Source organism: Nyctereutes procyonoides, unplaced genomic scaffold (genome assembly GCF_905146905.1).
Source record: "Nyctereutes procyonoides isolate TBG_1078 unplaced genomic scaffold, NYPRO_anot_genome, whole genome shotgun sequence".
Taxonomy (NCBI): Eukaryota; Metazoa; Chordata; class Mammalia; order Carnivora; family Canidae; genus Nyctereutes; species Nyctereutes procyonoides.
In genome coordinates this window covers 15,013,755-15,034,964 of record NW_026575046.1, presented here as the reverse complement: position 1 = coordinate 15,034,964, position 21,210 = coordinate 15,013,755, and the positions used below count along the sequence as shown (strand labels likewise).

At 42.9% G+C, this 21,210-nt stretch overlaps 1 protein-coding gene across 12 annotated transcripts in view; it reads left to right on the top strand.

The window, feature by feature from the left end:
- Positions 1-21,210, top strand: part of PRLR (prolactin receptor) — a 173,043-nt gene that overhangs the window by 112,331 nt on the left and 39,502 nt on the right. For 7 of the 12 annotated variants that reach the window (XM_055324908.1, XM_055324913.1, XM_055324907.1 and 4 more), the window contains one exon: positions 5,288-5,349. The exons of 1 other annotated variant lie outside the window; for it this stretch is intronic. The gene's annotated coding sequence lies outside the window, so the exon portion shown is untranslated. Of the gene's footprint in view, positions 1-5,287; positions 5,350-20,387; positions 20,564-21,210 lie in introns of all 12 variants that reach the window. 4 more of the 12 variants (XM_055324918.1, XM_055324909.1, XM_055324916.1 and 1 more) reach the window with 1 other exon arrangement.

Sequence of the window (21,210 nt, the reverse complement as noted above, 5' to 3'; positions counted from 1 at the left end):
CACTCAGCTCCCCTCTGGTGACCATCAGTGTGTTCTCTACAGTTAAGAGTCTGTTTCTTGGTCTTCCTCTCTCTTTTCTCACCCACTGTGTTCATTTGTTTTGCTTCTTAAATTCCACATATGAGTGAAATCATATGACATTTGTCTTTCTCTGACTGACTTACTTTGCTTCACGTAATACCCTCTAGCTGCATTGACATTGTTTGCAAATGGCAAAATTCATTCTTTTTTATGGCTGAATAATATCTATTGTATATATACATCACGTCTTCTTTTCCCATTCATCTGTCAACAGTTGGGCTCTTTCCATAATTTGGCTATTGTTGATAATGCTGCTGTAAACATAGAGGTGCATGTATCCTCTCAAATTAGTATTTTTGTATTCTTTAGGTAAATACCTAGAAATCCAATTGATTGCTGGATTGTAAGGTAGTTCTATTTTTAACTTTATGCGGAATCTCTATACTGCTCTCCAGAGTGGCTGCACCAGTTTGCATTCCCACCAACAGTCCAAGAAGGTTCCTTTTTCTTCTACATCCTCGCCGACACCTGCTATTTCTTGTGTTGTTCTGATTCTATCAGCCATTCTGATAGATATAAGGTGATATCTCATTGTAGTTTTGATTTGCATTTCCGTGATGGTGAGTCATGATGAGCATCTTTTCATGGGTCTGTTGGGTCTGTTGGTCATCTGTATATCTTCTTTGGAAAAATATCTATTCATGTCTTCTGCCTATTTCTGTATTAACTGAACTAGCTCTTTCCACTCCCTTCCATCTGTTGCCTCTGGTCCCCCGTTTTAATGGTGGTAGGATTCGACCTGCCCATGAACAATGACTCTTGAATGCTTTATTGGGTTATTGGGTTACTTTCCCTTCAGGGGCTTCATACACGTATCACACATGTATGTACATGTTACCATACATGATCTGCATCATTTGCCAGAATGCTTAAACCTTTCTTCCTAATCTCTGACCATTTATCAAGACTTAAGACTAAATTTGAAGTAATGTCAGTAAACAAGAAAGAGCTTTGGTAAATTCACCAATTGAGGATTGTCCCTGAAGTTCTAGTGTGGACAAGACTTACTGATAATCTTGTTAATCTGTCTTCTGATGAATTAACATTTAATATCTTTTCATTTAATAGTACATCTACTCCTGCTATAATCCCAGCAAGAATGTAAGTTCCTTCAGAGCATGGACTTGATCTGTTTATAGTCACAGCTCTATCTTTAGAACATAAAAACAAAGAGCAGGCAACCAACCAATGTTTGTTAAATAATGAATGGAGAATGGATGAATGGATGAATGGATGAATGAATGAATGAATGAATGAGAAGCAGAATGGAGTTGTGGTTGGGCCACAGTTTAGGCATCAAAAAGATTCCTGTTTTGGCGATGCCACATCCCAGCTTTGAGACCTCTCTGAATTTCTGTTTCTTCATCAATAAAAGAGAGATGGTAATGGTACCTCCCCCATAGGTTTGGGGGATGATTAAATAAGAGAATTCCTATTAAAGTTCTTAGAGCAATAGCTGGCATATTTTCAGAACTCAATAAATGTTGACTGTTACATCTATTCTGTTCAGTGAAAATCCTCAAATGTTAAGGCTTATTAGAGATAACTGAGTTAATTTAATATGACTAGTAGTGAAGACTGTACTAAAGACAAATTAGTTTCATTATCTGTCAGCAAGATTTTGCTTACAGAGCCAAGTTGACAAAACATGAATCTGTCACACCTACCATGTTTAAAACACTACACTAGGATTTCAGGAGTGGGCAAGGTGCAAGGATAAGAGTGACAGAGTCTCTTCCCTCTAGGGACACAAAATCTAGAAGGCCTACTATGTAGGTAGTACTATGCTAAGTATATATAAATGTGAGGCACTGTCACCTCCCCACATCATCTGACTGACTTTTTGTGCTTTGCAGAAAATTACAACACTTTGCCTTTCTTTTAAACTCTCACAATGAGCAACCCACTCACTACCTCATGAAACATCTCATTCTACGTGGGAATTATAGTCACCATTAGAAAGGTTTGCCTTAAAATTAGCACAAATCTACTTTTCCATGATCTCTTTTTTTTCCTTTTTTATTTAAACTAGCCAACATGTAGTAGTACATCGTTAGTTTCAGGTAATTCAATAATTCATCAGTTGCCTGTAACATCTATGATTTCTATGTATTGATCCAACTTCTGCCTTCTGGACACACCCAGAAAAAAATTTTTCCCTGTATATCAGAAGTCAGCTAAGTAAGACCTGCAGGCCAAATGCAGCTCCTCGTTTATTTTTGTAAATAAAGTTTGTTGGAACACAACCAAGCCTATTAATTTATCTGTTGTCTGCGGCTGCTTTTGCACAAGAGCAGACTAGTTGCAACAGAGAACTTATGGCTTACAAGGTCAAAAATATTTATTATTTGGCCCTTAAAGAAAAAAATTTGGTCTGCTCTATATGGCAGACCTTGAAACATTTACAGCTAATATGTCTCCACTTAAAGTGGGAAGCCCAGAACTGTGCCTAGAACTGCAGATGGGAGCTAATGGAGGCAGAATAACGGTGCAATATCACCTCTCTTGTCCTGGACACCATACTTCTAATGATGTGGCCAGAGATTAGGTTGCTCTTTGATTGACACATAATACTAGAATGTATAAAAGACTACATCTCAGAGATGATTTTCCCCCAGGAGCTTTTGTTAATCTCTGCCTCCCCACCCTGCATTGGTGGAGCTTAGTGTTAGAAACTATGTCTTTACATCTTTACATCTCTCCAGCCCGTCCAGAGCTATCTGAAAACAGTTCAGCATGTATTAAAGAGCTGCATTGGTCAGGGTCAGATAGGAAGATGATACACTCAAGCTAGGATTTTTAAGACACTATAATAAAGAGACCATTGACATACCTGGGGGCAAGGTTGAGAGCTAACAACAGAATTTATCACCACCCTTTCTCCATAAAGGGGAATGGGGAGGGAGGGATTTTGTTGGGACCCAGTGAGAGCTGGAGCTATGGAAGAAGGGCTGCACCAATGGAGCTGTGGTAGTAGACACACAACCACTGCCAGCACCAAGCCACGAGCAAGGCAGGGAGGGAGGGATATATTACCCTGAGGTGCTCTACTCCCAACCTCTGCCTTCTGTGGGTGGAGCCCAAGCTGAAGCTAATGTTGAAGGGCAAGAGGAGTCACCCCTAGAAGGCAGAGAGCAGGACAGAGAGCAGGTGCAGAAGTTGGGACAGAGAATGACAGGGCTAAAGTATGTGCCAGGTGCTTAATAAATGCTGAGTGAATAAACAGATGGACAGATGAAGTGAACCCAAGGCCTGTTGTTCAGTAAATGTTTGTCAAACTGCAGAAATGAGTGGCGGGGGCATGATCTCATTTATGGCCCCTTGCCCCAGAGCCATCACTGCTCCAGCTTGGCATTCCAGACTCTCTACCCCCAGTGGAGGCCTTGTCCTGGGCTCTACTCCCTTCACACCTTTCCATAGCCTCGGCTGACCCCTTGGGGTTTCCTGCAAGAGCATGAAAAGAGACTAGATTCTTCTGAACATAGCTAGGACATTATCAAAGACAGGGCTTTAAGTCCTGAAATTATTCACAGAATCTAAAATGCATTCTAGAATGTTCAGCATCTTAAAAAATGAAAAAAAAATAGCATCACTGTACCACATGGAGAGAAATTGGTGGCTTTTGAAAAAGCTGCCTCAGACATTTGTGTTTCAGGCTCTGGATTTACCAGACACCTCATTATCAAGTACCTTGGGACTGGCTGCTTCATGTTCAAACAGTCCTCAACACATCATAGGCTTTTATTGCAAAGATGTCTGGGCCTTCCATTCATTTTGCCAGTAGCAGTAATGTTGAGATATTGTGGGGGGGCGGGGGAGTGAAAGAGATCCTCAGTGGCCCGCTTGTCACTTTCTCCTCCATCAGTTGAGTCAGCACAGAGTATTCAGCACTTGATTTCTCAAGCACAGAATTCCTAAGGATTCTGAATTTTGAAAACATAGAACTTACTTAAAGGCATTGTTTGGTCTGCTACTCTAAACTAGATTGTTCCAGCACAGAATGTGCATGACAAAATTGGCCACTAAATTAGGAATTACTATCCATATATCAAATTTTAAAAAGTAGACATATATGGACCAATTTTGTATTCAAGTCCTGAAATCATCTTTGCTCTAACTCAGAGCCATAGTACTGACACTTGTCACCTTGTCCGTCACAGACTCAGGCCAGTCAGATCCCAGAGTTTAAAATGTCCCATACAAAATCCAGGGCCATATGTATTAGGAGGACCAAGATGGGAACCATGATTTCTGATGGGCACAGCCCAACTGACACACACCCATACCCAGCAGCCCAGTGAACAAGCTTATCATCACCAAGTTATTCACACTTGGAAAACCATTCTTCTACCAAATTCTGCTCATGTGAACTCATGAGACAGCATCCAACTTGACCTTCAGGTGAGAGTGGCCTAATGCCCGAATTCAGTCATGGCTATAAAGGGATTTGTCAATAAGCTTCACTAAAGTCTGTTAGGACCAAATTTCATCAAATCTAATCCCAATTAGGATTACTGGCAAAATTTGAGTAAAATCTACAGATTAGATAGTATTTAATCAAAGTTAATTTTCTGTATCAAAGTTAATTTTCTGATTTTAATCATTCCACCATGTTAAGGTAAGGGAATGCCTTTATTTTTAGGAAAACACACTGAAATATCTAGGGGTTAAGAGGCATCATGACTACAACTTATTCTCAAGTGATTCAGAAAAAATAACTGTGGAGAAGAAAGAATGATAAATTAAAGATGGTAAAATATTAACTATTAGGGTATCTGAGGGAAGGGTTTATGGGGTTAGGGCATCTGGATGGCTGAGCAGTTGAGCATCTGCTTTCATGCTCCGGGTGTGATCCCAGGGTCTCAGGATTGAGTCCCACGTCGGGCTCCCTGCATGGAGCCTGCTTCTCCCTCTGCCTATGTCTCTGCCTCTCTCTGTGTGTCTCTCATGAATAAATAAAATATTTTTTAAAAAAAAGAAGGGTTTATGGGATTTTCTTTTTTATGATTTTTGCAACTTGTCTTTAAGTTTGAAATTACCTCAATCAAGTTGCCAAGAAAACTAATTCCAAAAAACTGGGGCTATCGTATATGCCTATCCTCACTGAAGGACAGTGATTGCAGTCACACTGGTGCTGCAAAGTGAATCAGAAATGAACTCTCCTCTTTGTCATCCCTCAACTAAGATGAGTCATCTTCTCTTTCAGTTAAAGAGCCCTTCTATTCATGGAGGTGAACACTAAGGAAGCTTTCCACATGAACCCCAAAGGTAAGGGGAACTTGATCACATGTCCCTCTGTCACACGCTCATCTGTCCTGTTGTCCACTTCAACCAGGCAAGAGCGGGGTCTCACCTATCTTGGCTCACAGAGAAGATCATTCCAAACTGGTCAGTGTCTGCATTGTCTCCTTCTGCTGTTCTCAAAGACCTTTTCAATCTCCCCAGCCAGTCCTGCTCAGAAAAACCTTCTGTTTTTCTAAAAGGAAATACCAAAACTATTAATAGCTGATGTTTCTTAGTGGTGCGATTATGAGGGATTTTTATTTTCTTCTCATGTTTTTCTGTACTTGAGAGATTTTCAACAATGGCTGTGTTACTTTTAAAATCAGGAAGTGTTTGTTCTATTTCCCCAAGAATCGCTACATAAATTCTTGCTGTAGCTTTCTGTGCACCTGCAGCCCTCTAATATCATGACTGCTCTTTGTGTCCTCCCTCCTAGCCCACAGACCTCATGGAAAGACTCCTATGTGGCAGGCCCTGGATCTTCCCTATCTACCATTGGCAAGGAAAATCATTTCCTGGCCCCAGGGCCCACTGAGTCCCGGGCACAATCTGCTGGCAAACAAACTAATGGTTGGCTCTCCTCACTTCCAGTATCCTATTGCCATTTTGGCATTGCCCTATTGTCATTTTGGCATTGGAATTGGGTAGAAGTACTTAACTTACATTTATCCCCTTCATCCCAACTCAAATACCATGCCCCTATTCCATTTTCCTAGGATACCAGGCCCAGCTGACAAATAAATCAGTCATATGAAGTATTAAGACTCCTCCTTACAGATGGAGAAACCAAATCGTATGGCTTGCCTCTGTATATACTACAGTATAATGGGATCTAGACCCACTGAGACCAACATGACTGTGTAACCCTGCACTCTGTCTTTTAGAAGAAGTTAAGGACTCTTGAAGATATGAACTGACTGGGTCATTGGTTGAAGAAAATTGTGGTCGATATTATCCTAGGATTTCCTGCAGCCACCCAGGATATGTACTGGTCTTCCAAAACTGAAAAGATGGTAGCCATTGGAGGATCATAGGGCACTTCAGCATTAAGAACCAAGCCTGAGCTTTCCCTGTGGCCCAGAGTTCCTCAGCTTGAGCCTTGTTGACATTCTGGGCCAGATAATTCTTTGTCACTGAGGCTGTTCTGCTCATCCCTGAGATCTTAGCAGCATCCCTAATCTCTACCCACTCATGCCAGTAGGACAGCACCTCACCCTGCTTATAACAATCAGCAATGTCCCCGGACCTTGCCTCAGGTCCCAGGAAAGACAAAATTTCCCTCTAGTAGTGATAATAAAATAATGTTTCCAGACATTCCCAAACATCCCCTGGGTTGGGGTGGAAGCACAATCATCCCCATGGACAACCACCGTTCTAAGTTACTTCAGCCCAGCAAGAACTTCTGCTTTTCATGCAAATGGACTGAAATGTATCGTATTCAGAGTAAAGTTAGCAAGGACTTGCAGAAGGACTGCCATAAGTTGTCAAATGCTCTGGCACAACAGGCCCCTGTGGCATAATATATTCCACCCAGGAGTATTTGGTAACATTGCATCTGGTGAATCAACCTAGCCAGACAACCAGCACCTCTGGGTTTCTGGCCCTTGATGCCAAGTGCCTCAGAGCATTTGTTTGAATGGAATGCCAAGAAGAGCAGGGTAGCACTGAACACTGTGGGTATTCCTTCCATTCGTGAGGACAAAGAGGTCCAGAAAAGCACTGCGGTCAGGCTGTGTAGTCTGAACTGTGTTGCAAAAACACCAAGGGGATATTTGGCTGCTGTTTTGTTTCTTTTTTTTTAATCTTCTGGACCACATTGTACTAAGGATTTGGGACTCAGTCTCTAATTACTTCATAAAGTTTGATATTTTTAAGTAAATAGGCACCCATTCTTGTCAGTGGTTTGACTGGAACTTTTTTTTCCATTCCTCGGAGAGTGCAGAGCAAGTGAGGTTGTAGGAGCAGATCTACCTATGCTAACAGTTGGTGATCCAAGGCCCTCAGAGTAAATTCCGAAGTGCTGGGATTGGTAACTGCTCTTCCTGCCTCTTTTTCCTGTGGTTGATACCCTCCATGCACCCACCTTCCATCATCCTCCACCCTTTACTCAACCTAGTGTTTGGTTTGAAAGGCTGCCTCTGATGCCCATGAGTATCTGTGAAAACAAGGGCAAGAATTCAAGAACACTTACATGGTCATCCAAAAGAAACAAATGCAGCTCAGTTTCAGGGTGAAAAGAACAACCAGAAAGCAATGTTCATAAAGGAATTGGGGGGAGAAGGGCGAAAAATCTCCCTAAAAGAGAAAATAAAAAAAATTTTTTTAAAGATTTTATTTATTCATAAGAGAGAGGCAGAGACACAGGCAGAGGGAGAAGCAGGCTCCATGCAGGTAGCCTGATGTAGGACTCCATCCCGGGACTCCAGGATCACGCCCTGGGCTGAAGGCAGGTGCTAAACCGCCGAGCCACCCAGGGATTCCCAGAAAATCAAAATTAAGCCTAGAATTGCAATTCCTGACCAAGACACCACCAAAAATGCCACAGTCCATCTTGTGACCTTTAACCTGGTGTCTAGTCTCTTTGACATAACTGTTAGCCCTTCAGTCTTGTCTCAATGAGATCTCTCTAACAATCTCTCCCTGGCACCTCCTCCCGAGGGTGGCCCAGAGTACCACCCTGACTGGCATGCCAGGTTCTTTTCTAAGAGCTTGGCATCTCTGGGCCCTGCCTATTCCAACTCTCCTACCTCCAGGCTTTTCCCAAGCTCTCATCTGCAAAACTCTGACTTTAACTTTTTCCAGATTGCAAGAAGCCAAGAGAAGCTTAGAAGCAGCCCAGAGCATGCTTCTGGGGGTAGGGGGAGGGGGACATCCACAGAGTTTGCTTTGAAGTGTGTCTAAAGCTCTATGCCTATAATGTTTTCACCTGCCATATTTGCCTGCCGGAGTCCTTCAGATTCCTATCATCTGAGCCTCTGCTTCGACTGAAGTATGGCATAGCTCAAAACCTATGCACTGACCTAGAGGGGTAAGACCTTAATTTACGGATAAGAATCTGTTCATCAGATTAGCTTTTTGATACTTCTTTGAGATGAGGGACTTGGAATTCGGACACAGGACAAGTTCATTTGATTGCTGCAGAGAGATGGAAATGATGGAGGTCTCGAACTCCAGACTCGCACTGTCCAATACACTAACCATTAGCCCCATGTGGTAATTTACATGTAAATTCACTGAAAATAAATAACTTTTAAAATCCAGTTCCTCAGTCACATTGGCCACATTTCAAATGTTCACATGTGGCTGGTGGCTACCATACTAGACAGAGCAGATAGAGAACATTTTCATCTTCATAGAAAGTTCCATTAGGCAGCACTCCTCTAGCCTGAAGGGGAATTCTGGAGAGGGGATTCTGGAGAGGAAGCCTAAAATCACCAGTGATGTAGGGAGGGATAGAGAAGAGTAGAAGGAGCAAAACTCCAAAGGGAAAGTGAAAGGGGACCAAAGGTAAACTTTGTATGCTTTGCCAACGGCCCAACCCTGACCAAACATGTATCCACTCCATCACAAAGCTCTCTCGGTTGACACCTGCAAATAAAGGAGTGGCTGGGGTCAGCTTTGGGCCCCATTCCCTCCATTGTATGGCCCCTAAGTTCTGTGGGCTCCTTTTGAAGCAAAAGACTCTACCCAAATCCTGAGCTGAGGGGGCTCAGCACATCACTCAAACACAGAAGTCACTTGGCTCCTAGCCAAGGGAAATCACCACCCAGTAGCATAAAGCATCCCATCAGTATCCAAGAATCCACTTAGAGCTGGGGCTTCAAAATAAAAGGCATACAGAGGGAAAAGAGTAACTTCTCCTTCTGGAATTAGACCTCTATAGAGTCTGGGGGACACTGTGCATCCAAGCAGCAATTGTCCTCCCTTACTGATCATGGCGGTTCACGTCTACATAGCATTTGCCATCATATGGGACATTTCACATATTAATCCAGCTTAGTTCATCCTCACAATAATTGGCTGAGGAAAGCAGGCCAGATGACCCTCTCAACACTTTCTATTAGAAGAAATTCATACTCAGAGAAAGAGATGTGCCGCAGTTGATCAATTAGTAAATGGCAGAACCAGCTCTGGAAACTACCCTCCCTCACTGTCTGTGCCTGGTGTCACCTCTCTCAGGTGATGAGGGTTATTTTGTATTTGTCTAAAACCCCCACAAGTATCAGCCCCAAAGGGTGTGACCTTGCCTCGGATAATGACTCCAGTTTATATCCAACCCCAAGCCAACAACAGAGCCCTGAGCAGCCTCATGGACTCTTCATTACCAGTGACCCTTGCAAGCTCCCAAGCAAGAGGGCAAAGTGTACTCATGGCTAGAACAAGGACACTGATGTGACTTTTCTTAGAAGACCTCTTTAGACAACTGCTGATATCCAGAAAATGGCAAAAGGGAGTGGTGTTCATGGCAGCCTCTGCACCTGACTTCATGAATCTGTTTTCCTGTGCATAAGACACAGGCGAATCCTATTTTCCCGGTTCCCAAAATTCTAAGTCTGCAGTGGGAAACATGCCAGTGGCTTTTGCTTGCTAGAAAAAGATCCAGGACACTGGATCAGATTAGTTCATTTATTGGACTTTCAGTAGTTTGGGCCAAATATTTATGACTTATTCTCAGATTTGAAAGAATTTCTCACTGTAGGGGAGCCATTTCCATACATGGCTAAATGGCAGATCATATTCTATATTTTTCTTTGACATAGTATGTACATAAGTGAACAGACATGCAGAGTAATTATTGGACTTTTGCTTCTGGTGAGCTCTTGTAGTAAATTAGCCATAGTCCAGAGAACTAGAAAGCAAACTCAAAAGGATAACCAAATAGATACAGCAACAGTGAGGATAGTGACAAAATCAAATGATTACTTTAAATGTGCCCGATAAAGCAATACCCCCTACCAACAACACATTACTTTATTGCTTCCCTTTATAGCAACATCCAGATACTTCTCAATGTCCACCTAGCTCTCTACCTCTAAGTCACAGAGCTGAAAACTTGCCCCTATCATCACTACTGCTGAAATGTTCATGCAGACTTTGGTGAAATCCACCCCCAAGACCAGATGTCGGTTAAAAGTGGATTAAACAGTGAGCATGTAACCCTCGCTGAGAATTCCTGAGAAAACCCATCCCAGGTGTCACAATACCCCCACAAACCCAGAATCTTACCATTGCAGGAAGCTTTTCCTCCTTGCTCTTTTTACTTGGGAGGAAAATCTTTTTCAGTAGGTCCCATAAGACCCCTTGCTCTGGCTCAGTGGCCAGAACTGAGTAGGAAAACCACTCGTAAACTAAGATAAATGGGAAATGAGATTACAAGATTCTCTTAGACCAATGATACCTCCTCATCCTCTGGGACTAGACAGCTGCTAGCTGACAAAACCGAGCTCTGCGAACAGAAGCAAAGGGGAAAACACAATCAGCAGTATCTGCCATGCCCAGTGATACCCAGGGCTGGGGACAGGAAAGAGGGGCTTTCTACTCCTCCTCCCCCAGGCAGCCTCCCCAGGGAAGCCGCCTAGCTCCTCCACCAGTTCACATCTGCCCGCCATTGGCTCATGTGGCACCTACAGAACTCCCTCTTAATACTTGTATCATCGACATTGAGTGTTTTACTGGCTTCTCTCTTCACTACCAGACTGTTAGTACTAAGGCAGTTGTGTTAGCACAACCCTGTCTTCTCAGGGCCCTGCCCATGCCTGCTGCAGTGTAGACGCTCAGTGGATATCTGTGGAAAGATGGGTTGATGAGTGGTTGGGTGGATGGATATATGGATGGGTGAATGTTCCAGCCTCTAAGCTATGGAAGCTTTGCCTTTTTCCACAAATGCCTTAAAAAGGGCTGAATCTTGGTTTTCCTTCCTCCTCCCCATTCTCACTTACTGAAACTGCACTGGGAGTATTTATTGTTCCACCCCAGACTCAGGCTAACTCAAGCACCTTGGCCATTATGTCTTTGATTGGACCAGTAGCTTTTTGTTAAGAAAGGGCTTCTTCTGAGGGAAGCTGAATAAAGGAGAAAGAAGAGGAAAGAGTGAATATAAGCCAGTAAAAGAGACAAGTAATTATCTTGCTGCATAAGTAGCTCACATGTTTTGAAGGAAGAAGCAGGTTTGAAAGAACATATTGTACATGACTGAGAAAAGGTGATTAAATCGGTAGAGACAGGATGTGCTTGTACAAGATGGAGCAAAGTGAGGGAAGAGAGGGGGACTTTGGGACTGGTAGTGGTTTCAAGATGTGACAGAAATGCTCCGATTTCCGGCCAACAGGCAACGAGATGGGCCTTTAACCCTTGAGTCCATTGACTACCCCACCTCCCCATCACCCTTTGAACTTCCAGCTCCTTCTGCTTTCTATACCAAGGATGAACAGAAGCTAAGGGGCTAAGGTAAAGCAAGTGGCCAGCTTCTGAGCGAGAACCCCCACTGAACTTCTTAAACTCCTCTTGCGTAAGATGACCCCACCCTTCTCTGAGGCTCTGACAAGAGTTTTTCCATGAAATTGCCTTTCACCCACTTGTCAGAAGCTTAATGGCAAATAATGGCTTGTTACCCCTGAGTATTTTAAAGAACTCTCAGGTGGATGCAGTAATGGAATTCAGAGAAGTAGAGGGAATTCTTAAAAACAAGGGAGCAGGCTGTAGGACATCAAGAACTATTACAATCACCCTTTACTGCCTGGGAGAGTGAGGGGGAGCCAGGGCGTATGCTCAGCCGCACACACTGGTTAACATGGAAGTTGGCTGTCAACAACTGCTGGAAATTTTGACACAACACAGAAAAGCAGTTTCTGTATTCCCCAAATGGGGACCTTTTCCGTGTATTTACACCATGAAAGGACATGTTTTTACTAGCAGACTCTTTTTGTGGTGTTAAAATTTTTCTTGGGACTTTTCCCCCTTGACTACTAAAGTGATAATTTTTTATTTAAGTATTTTAGAAATATTTTATTTTATTACCAAGTAATCTTTTTTTTTATTTTAGAGTCATCCTCCTAGAGCTAGCTATTGCCAATTATATTGGTGTATATATATTTCTAGCCTTTTTTCTGTGCACATAAAATATAGAGAGATACAGATACTGGAATTGAGGTCAAAGACTTACTTTTCATTCGCAGTCTTTTTCCTTTACACAGGTTTCTATATCATTAAATTTTTTATTACATTCTTTTTTTTTACATTTTACTTTTTTTTAATTTTTATTTATTTATGATAGTCACAGAGAGAGAGAGAGAGAGGCAGAGACACAGGCAGAGGGAGAAGCAGGCTCCATGCACCGGGAGCCCAACGTGGGATTCGATCCCGGGTCTCCAGGATCGCGCCCTGGGCCAAAGGCAGGCGCCAAACCACTGCGCCACCCAGGGATCCCTATTATATTCTTTTAAAGAATAGATAATATTTGATTGTATGATTATACCATGATCTAGTTAAAAAGTCCTCTACTGGTTGATATTTAGATTTTTTTCAATGTTCTCTTTTTATAAATAGTGCTGGGGGGATTTTTTTTTTTTTTTGGTAGGGTTTTGTTTTTGCTCATCTCTATTCACTTGGAACAAATTCCTAGATGTCTGTTTTTCAATTTGAAGTGTATCTACATTCATAAGGCTTTCAATATATATTACCAAAGAGACTGTACCAATTTACACTCAGAAGACAAAGTGCCAATCCCACTTCTACCCTTGAGCAGCCTGAAGTGTTTGCAAAATCAGTGATACAATCCTGAAATCTCACATTGGTGAGAAAAGAATAAAATAAAATATTTTACATGAAAATACTTTGAAAATCAAAACTCCCATGAAAACATACGTTGCTATTATTATCAATTTTTAAACCACCCAAGATGGAAGAGGTGTTACCTCTCTCAACCACACATCCCAATAATTAACAGCACTTTAAAGAATAAAATCCTTCTCAACTTCCCTCTAACTACAACTTACACTCAATAAATTCCATTTATTCGAAACCATTTGTTGAGCACCTTTTATGCATTGAGATTTGCATTAAGTATGAGGAATACAGAAGAAAAAAATAAACACAGTTCTTGACATCAATGAGCTTCTAACCTTGGTAGATAGAGGGAGAGAGAAAGAGAAATCAGGATTCATTATGATGGCCTGGGTACGGTCCCCCATTTTGAGGCGATTCAAGGAAGTCCCTGCCTGGAGGAAGGAAAGATGAAACTGAGCATAAGGCCACAGGCGAGCTTTTGGTTAGGTGGCCATGCGACAATCCTCATTGCTTCTGAAACAGTATGAAGAAATCGCATTGAACTAGCAGCTATATTCCTATGTGGAGAGGGAGCTGTTTCTGGGGGTGAAGACTTTAATAAGCCACATGCTGGGAAGGCAAAGACCCTCATGGGTCTTAGAGGAACCACTGGACAGGTATAATTTCTCTAAAAATCAGCCTGGCATTTTTAGTCGGTGAGACAGGACAGCAGAAACAGAGAGTAGAATTGCTTGGGACTATAGAGAGGACTTTAGGGAGGTATGGAAGGAAGATGAAAGGGGTAAGATGCAGCACTTTGGAGAGGAAGACGGAGATGCCTAATAAGGAATTTTGACAAGTGACTGTTGCGAAGTGTGCTACCTTTCTACCTACAAAATCCTTGCTCTTGTGACTACATGAAGTGATGTAGGGCTGTGTGTGGCCTCCAGATGGGTGAGAGTGAGAACAGAGGCTGCCTGTTGGAGGCTGCCGCACCTGGTTTACTCATCTTCCATTCAGTAGGCATCTAAGTGCTCCTGTGTGCTCAGAAGACTTCTGTTAAGCAAGCAGGAAACCCCTCTTCTGAACTGCATAGGATATTAAAGTGAACATTATCTGCTGTTCCTCTCATAGTGACTCAGTGTGCCCACTTGGGCTCCAAGCATCTGACACATGCACAGAGCTTTAGAGAAAAGGCTGGGATTATAATGGGGCCTTTTAGGCAATCAAGGACATTCGGAAACGAATTTCAGAAAATCCTGGCATGTATCAGCCCCTCTGCTTAGGCGAACCCATGGAAAGCATCCCGAGCCATTTATATTTTGTCTTGTAAATAAACTGGCAATTAACAGCACTTTGAGTATCAGCAAAGCAGCAAATCTCCCTTTGAAATCATATTGTTCTTGTGGTAATATTAAAAATAATTTCAGTCTCTAAAGCTGAGTGGAAAAGCATGAGAATGCAACAATAGGATGACTGCCAGGTCAAGGATGAAAATCATTATGGATAGTCTTTCAAAGAGACTGTTTACAAAGCTAGGGAGAATTGACTAAGCTTTTGAATATTGACTTCCTAATCTTTTTTTTTTTCCTTTGGTGGTCTCAGGGTTGTCTGGAAAACACACTATATGTTGTGCAAAGAGGTGATGTTATTATTGTAAGGCGATGAGCCAGCAGTGACTTACTGGGTCCTGCCCGGCCACAGTCATGGTGGCCAAGTGTGCAGACATTTGCACAGGCCAGTTACTGCACTGTGAGCAAACACATTGGTACAGGAGGCCCAGCAACCAACAAAGAGTGAGACCTACTGTCTGTTGCTGTGCTGATGGTCTGGTAGGCTTTCTAAGAAATATACGGAGAAATCCTTTTACAATTGATGATAGCATTTGCTTTTGAAGTTGTTAGGCATGTTTTAGCATATTTTTCTAAGTGCATTGTCTTACTTTGGGATAAAGAAATGCATCAATATTCAGAGCTCACTTATTCAACAACCACATCTTAGCTTTGTTACCCATCTGTCCTTGAGCTCAAACTAATATACATGAACAGCTTTATTGGAAAAATCAATAAGGTCTCATATCCTTCAGTAGTAGGAAGGACTTATTGATTAATGGGAAGACATGTTTCAGAGCTCAAGGTCAAGTGCTTTTTCAGTAGATCGGTGAATCAAAATAATGTATGACATATGGCCTTATAAACTGTTCAGTCAATCAGTCATCCAACAAGTGCTGTTGAACATCATGAACATACATAAATGTGACAGTGTGTGGGGGCTGAAAATGTAGAGGAAGCAAGACAGGTTACTCTGAGAGTTTGATGATGGTATTCAAGATGGAACAGTGGCAGTAGGCCACATCCCAGAGATTTCCCACTCATTCGCAGATCTTCTACTTGGCTAAATATAGTAGTCACCATCTAAACTAAGCTGCACTGACTCTCCCTGTATTATTCAGGCTGAGTAATGCTAGCCATTATAATACCTAGCCTCTCTCTATCTTGGAAGCTTGAGAACCAAGGGTTTGGCTGTCACTCAAGTCATAGTTCATGATGCATCAGCAGAGGATGCAGGAAGGATCCTGCATCTACTGGCTATGCTTGACTCTTAGGACCATCAAGCCCCTAATTTAATCTTCTTCTGTCCAGTAAAGGAAGAGAGAGAGAATGAATGAATGAACAAGAAAATGAGAATGTGTGAAAAGTTTAAATACCAGAACCAGATTAGAAGTATATCATTTTTGCTCACTTTCAGATGCCACAACTCAGTCACCTGATCCCATCTGATTACAAGGGAGTCAATCAGGTGATCTTTAACTATGTGCCCAGAAGGAAAAGGAGAACCAAATTTCTAATGGACAACAGAAGTTTTTACCACTCCTGTGAATGGTCTCCCAGGATTCTGAGATGGTAGGAGAAAGCAGAAAATGAGGAAAAATGCTCTTGACACATCCTTGAGGATTTCTTCTTAGACATGTTAACTTTCTCAGATGTGCACACAGCCCACTCTTGATGCTTTAAAGACTCTCCCATCAGGCACTTGCCCATCTTTCCAGGCCTTAGTTGCTCCCTATAGAAAAGTGAGAGAAGGAATCAGAATCCTTCCATGTTTTTTTGTTCCTTCACATCCAAAATTCTGGAACTCCTAATGTGCATTTCCCCCTGAGACAAATAAGCAGGGATCCAGGGGGGCAATGCCACTAGACCAATAATTTATTTTTTATTTTAATTTTAACTTCTTTTCTTACTTCTCAAGCCCAGGTTTCTAGAAATTAAACTATACATAATAGACAAAGTTTTTATCAATATAATACTGATTTTTATGGAAAACTAAAGTTGTATTGTGTTTGAGTGAACAGAACATTCACACATATAACATACACAAAGACCCCTCTGTGAAAAAAAAAAATCTTGTTTGAACAGTCTTGCAAAATATGTTCCCCTCTTATTCTCCTGCCCTGTATTAGTCATTTTCGCAGTGATAACAAACAGTGCTATCCCAGTGGCTTACAACATTTACTTTTTGCTTATTTTACAAAAGGAAGGCAGATCAGCTACAGGTTGGCAGTGGCTCTGCTAGGATTGGCTGGACTCTGCTGGGCTCATCTAGGCTCCACCTGTCTTCTTGTTCTAGAATCCAGACTATGGGAACAACCACTATCTGGGGCATCCTGAGGGCATGTGGAGAACAAGAACAAGAAGGCCTAAGCCAAACCATGCAATTGTATATCAGTCTTCTGTTTGGACATGGCAAAAACAACCACAACCATTCACATTCTATTGACCAAAGCTTTTCACATGGCCAGGTCCAAAGTTGTTGAGATAAGATGTGTCTTCCTCCCACAGGATGATGATATGTAGTCCTGTGACTGTGAGAGAGCAAATATTTGAGGATTATAACCCAGTCTGCGGAGAACCCCACCATCTCCACTGAAGTTACAATACTTCTTCTCACAGAGAAGAAGCCACTCTACCTACCTCTTTCTGTGGTGGAAAGTTCTTGGGTTAGAGACCATTCCCAGGGAGAGGCAATCAGCCACGGGGAAATAGAGGGATTTAGCAAACATTTACGTAGTCTAAATTATAGGCAGGGAACTTTTTAAAATTCATTGGCAGTACTAACTCATCTGATCTTCATCACAGCTCTGTGAAGTTGGTCCTAGTATTATCCCCATTTTACAGATGAGAAAACTAAGGCACAGAGAAGTTAAGTAAGTTGCCTATGATCACACATGTAGTAAATAGCAGAAACAGGATTCCAACCCAGATAATCTGGCTCCGAAATCCCTATTCTTAAATACTGTGAAGGGAAAAGAAATGAAGTGAGTCCAGCACCCCAAACTGGTGGCTGATAAGCTATGCTTTTAGAGGAGACATAATAAAAATGTCTGAAAGGGACAGACATCATTTCAGTAAGATAAGTATTACTGTCTTCAGTACTCATTGAAGTATTACTGTGCATACAAGTACATGATACCTGTATGTTTTTCAGGCATACATAAAACTGGACATTCTCAGATTGTTACGATATAGGCTGTCCTAGGCACTGCCCTGCATAAATATCTTCTTTCTTGGAGTTTATACTTTAGTGGAGGCAAACACACAATCAACACATAGCTAAGGAAAAAATGTCATAGGTCGATGATGGTAAGTACTGTGGAAAACAGTAAAGTAAGACCAGGAGATGAAGAATGTGGAACAGTGCTGGAAATGGGTTGCAATTTAAAGATGGTGGTCAATGTTGGCTTTGTTGGTAGGTGACATTTGAGCAATGGCCCAGAAGAGGTGAGGGAGGTCAGTATTTGATGAATGAATGAATGCTTAAGCAGATCTAGCTATCCCTGTAAGCCTAAAAAAAAAAAAGAAGAAAAAGAAGGAAGGAAGGAAGGAAGGAAGGAAGGAAGGAAGGAAGGAAGGAAGGAAGGAAGGAAGGAAGAAAGAAAGGAAGAAAGGAAGAAAGGAAGAAAGGAAAAGAAAAGATTACTTATTACTTATACCCAATCCAGCCACCCTCTGCCCTGGTGTAACTCATGCTGATTTGTTGGCTAAGCCCTGGCCCTCTTTTCCCTCACTTGGCTGTGGCCACCCCCATTCCACCAAAGGATTTTCTGCTGGACAGAAAGGGGCATAAACGTGATCTTCTCTTTAAATGCCAATGGATTCTTTCTGATTGGGAATATGCAGGGGTCATGTGGTGGTGATTGTTTCCATTGTTCTGGGGATGGGAGGAGAAGGGTTGATTTGGCCTATTATTTGGATGTCTGCACACACGTGTGTCTGAGACAAGGCTGAGCATATCTTGCTCAACAAAGTAGGGAGTCAGATATGACAGACAGAGCTAATAGAATTACTGAGCAGTGAGCAAGTGAGAAGGTGTGAAGCCTTTGCTGATGTGCCGAGATTAAACCTGGCTGATATGCGAAAGGAGAAGAGCATATCTGTTTTCCTGCTCTCTGACTCTCTAGGAACGAGAAGGGTCAGACCAGGAGGAGCCAGGACCTGCAAATCAGTCAAACCCCCATGAAAAGCAGGGAAGTGGAGAGGGAGGGGGAGGGAGATTGCACTAGAGGGAAGAGGGCAGGCAATAGGCTGAGCTGGGAGGACCAGAATCTGCTGGCCCTGGTCACAGAAGAATTAGTCTGCACAGTTGACAAGGCAAATTACAGAACCAGGGCACAAGGCAAGACCCATGTGAGGCCTCCTTGGGCTCTCCCACTGGATGGACATTTTTCCCAGTACCCACAGGTAGGGCTCCGAGGGCCCCAGCTGTGGAAATCTGTGGGTAGAGGTAGCCAGGTAGGTCAGGGCATTTTCTAGGCTATGTGAGTAGACATACATTACAACATCTTATTGCAGAAGTCCCAGGCTATGTAGGAGGCACACTTAGGAAAGCCGAGGTGGGCTGAGGGTTTTGTTTGTTTCTTCATTTCTTTAAGTTATGGTTAGGCTTTTGTGTTTGTTTTTTTATTTTGGTTTAGAAAACTGATTAATTAACAGTTTGCCTCCCCCTTCCCCCTCCCCCATCCTCTCCGATGCATCCTCTCTGATGCAGTTGTCAGCCGGAGGAAACAAAAATCCCTTGAAGCATTAACATGCAGAGCCAGCAATGGGCAAGGCCCAAGCAGGGGCCCAGGAGGGCCAGGGGAAGTCAGCACAGGAGCAGGGGGTGGAAGATAGAAGAAGGGAAGGAGTCTGGGCTCACAGGGCATCTCCCGGTCAGAGGGTGCTGTGTATGTGAACTTGCATGAAGCTGGCCTCAAAGTTTGACTCCCATGTCCTCCTTTTCCATGTGTGAGCACTGAGTCCAGAGGGCTGGATCCACAGTGGGGGTGTGCTGGAAATGTTTAACAATTGCCCCCTGCCCCAAGGAAAAAAGAAGAAATAAGAAAAACCTGATTTGTGCCATTTGCCAATTCCCGTAGTACAAATACGTAGGCTCCCTATGGCTGAGTTCAGGCTACCAGCCTGGAGCCACCTGGCTTACAACATTCCTGAAAACTTAACAGTTGCCCTCTGTGGTAGCTGGGTGCATGCACCCCTGCAGAGAGTCCCCTTGAAGTCACAGCTCCAGGGCCCTCCTCACAGGAAATTCCCTGAGCCCTCCCCAGGCCAGGTCTTTCCCCAGGAGAAGGCCCTTTCTAGGCCCAGAGGGTGGAGAAGCGGCCAATTCTCCCTTCACCACCACTATCTTCCTTCTCCACCTCTTTCTGCTAGAGCTAGGTCTTTCAAACATCAGCTTGCAGAAGAACCACCCGAGTGCTTGTTGCAAGTGCCCCTTCTGTAAAAGGCACAACATAGGGAGTATGGGGATCGGTATTATAATAGCATCCCACAGAGACAGACGGTAGCTACCCTTGTGCTGGGCAGAGCGAAACATCTGGAGATGCTGAATCACTGCGCTGTACACCTGAAACTTACATAACATTGTGTGTCAACTCTTCTCAAATGGAAAATATTTTTTAAAGCAACAAAACATTTAAAAATGCCCCTTCTAGTACAAACTTGCAATCAGTAGATAAACACGTCCTAGAGATCTAATGCGGAGCGTAGTGACTATAGCTGACAGTGCTGTGCTACAAACTTCAAAGCTGCTAAGAGACCAGGTCTTAATTGTTCCCATCAACGTGACGTGATGGCAGTGTGGTGGGCATATGGTGATATAGAAATGTGTCAAATCAGCATGATATACACCTTGAACTTATATAATGTTATATGCTAATTATATTTCAGTAATTTTTTTTAATTTTAAAAAATGCCATTTTCTAGGCCCCGCCCTCCAAAACCTTTGACCCATTATATCTGGTATGGGCAATGCTGCTTAGAACACTCTAGAAGCAGTGATCCAGGAACATCCACTCCTATTGACAGACCATCCCTGCATCCCCATGGCAGCCAGCACCAGAGCCACCTGTGTATAGGGGAAGGAGGGAGACCTTTATCAGGTAAGGGCCCCCTTGAAGGGCTCAGAACCCACGGCCCCAGGGACCTCTGGTGGCCATGGCACGTGGTTAACAATACAGATCTCAGAGCCTAACTGCTGACCAACTATATCCATTTTACAGGCTATGCAACCTTGGTCAACTCATGGAGCCTCTCTGGCCCCCAGTGTCCTCATCTGTAAAATGGATATATTATTAACAGTCCTTGCACCTCAGCACCTCAGGCTTGTTATGAGGGAGAGGAACGTAGTGTATCCTGTATGAGGGTTTGCCAGTTTTATCACCACACATTTTGAGCACACTGGAGGCTTTTAAGATAAGGTTGTTGGTTTAAACCACTTACCCCTTTGAGCTTCAGTTTTCTCATATTTGAAATGGGAACAATGATGTAGTAGCAGTAGCAATGAGTAGTAACGATAGTCACTTACCTGCACACTGCACAGGATTATTTTTTTTTTAGATTTTATTTCTTTATTCATGAGAAACACAGAGAGAGAGGCAGAGACATAGGCAGAGAGAGAGGCAAGCTCCCTGTGAGGAACCCAGTGAAGAACTCGATCCCAGGACCCTGGGATGACATCCTGAGCTGAAGACAGATGCTCAACTGCTGAGCCACCCAGGCGTCCCTGCACAGGATTATTGTAAAAATA